The sequence below is a fragment of the Trachymyrmex septentrionalis genome, unplaced genomic scaffold, assembly GCF_001594115.1.
Source record: "Trachymyrmex septentrionalis isolate Tsep2-gDNA-1 unplaced genomic scaffold, Tsep1.0 scaffold2, whole genome shotgun sequence".
Classification (NCBI taxonomy): Eukaryota; Metazoa; Arthropoda; class Insecta; order Hymenoptera; family Formicidae; genus Trachymyrmex; species Trachymyrmex septentrionalis.
In genome coordinates this window covers 1621130-1621465 of record NW_017305179.1, presented here as the reverse complement: position 1 = coordinate 1621465, position 336 = coordinate 1621130, and positions in this window count along the sequence as shown.

Sequence of the window (336 nt, the reverse complement as noted above, 5' to 3'; positions counted from 1 at the left end):
AAGTTACAAATGCAAGAGAATAAATGTCGATGAACCGTCCTTACCTTACGAAAGTTCTCCTTGACCCGCGTAAAGCAACTGCCGCTTGGAGCTGAACCAGAGAAGATGAATGACGCTCTTTTGAATCGAGCAACGAATTGAATTGAATTCGAGCCCGCGACAGAGATTCGATGGCGTTATATGGCCGATCAATACATAAGGGAACACTGCCGCACATACGAAGGATGTGATATAAATCTTAAGCATTACGCCCACGTTTCCGCGATCTAAAGATCGCATGAGGAAGAGGAGAAGGCGATGAGAAGCAACGCGACAAAACGCACGATTTTTTAGGCA